Below are 651 nucleotides of genomic sequence, written 5' to 3'. Positions count from 1 at the left end.
ATCTTAAGCTACCCCACAGAGAATAGCTAGAGAGCTAGAGAGGAGGAGAGCATCTTGAGGCCTTGTATCAAGGTGTCGCTTGAGAGGGAGGTCGTAGAAGGAAGATGAGGGCTCATCTCTATGTATAAGCTATGTATTCTCCATTTCTTTAGCCTTAGTGAAATATTTGATTGATTCCCTCCCGTCGACGTAGATCCAGTTGGATCGAACCACGTAAATCGATCTGTGTTTGCTTGTGTTCTTTTTCGTCTCATTTTCTATGCCAGGAAGTACATATCTAACAACACCTCAGATCTCAACCATCTCTAACATACAACCCCAACCACCGACTCCGTAGGTACAATACAATTAGTCCCAATAGCACACAAGTGACGACATCCTTCAAACACCTCTGTTGACCTCACTTTTGGTTGAGGTCTAGAAACTTCTTTAATAGCCTAGGTCTAGCCATAGGACTTTCCTATTGACTAGTCTTAGAAAATTAGAAAAGGTACCCCCACCATTAGAAATTCAAAACTCTTCTTTTTACTCAACTTGAAATTCCACATATTGATCTTAACCTCTAGCATTTAGTAGATAAGATCATTATAAGAGAATTCAAGAAGAGTCCCTATAGGATTACTTGGCTTTAGGATTGACCCTGGGTGTTGA

Source organism: Phalaenopsis equestris, unplaced genomic scaffold, assembly GCF_001263595.1.
Source record: "Phalaenopsis equestris unplaced genomic scaffold, ASM126359v1 Scaffold214330, whole genome shotgun sequence".
NCBI lineage: Eukaryota > Viridiplantae > Streptophyta > Magnoliopsida > Asparagales > Orchidaceae > Phalaenopsis > Phalaenopsis equestris.
This window is presented reverse-complemented; position numbering follows the sequence as displayed.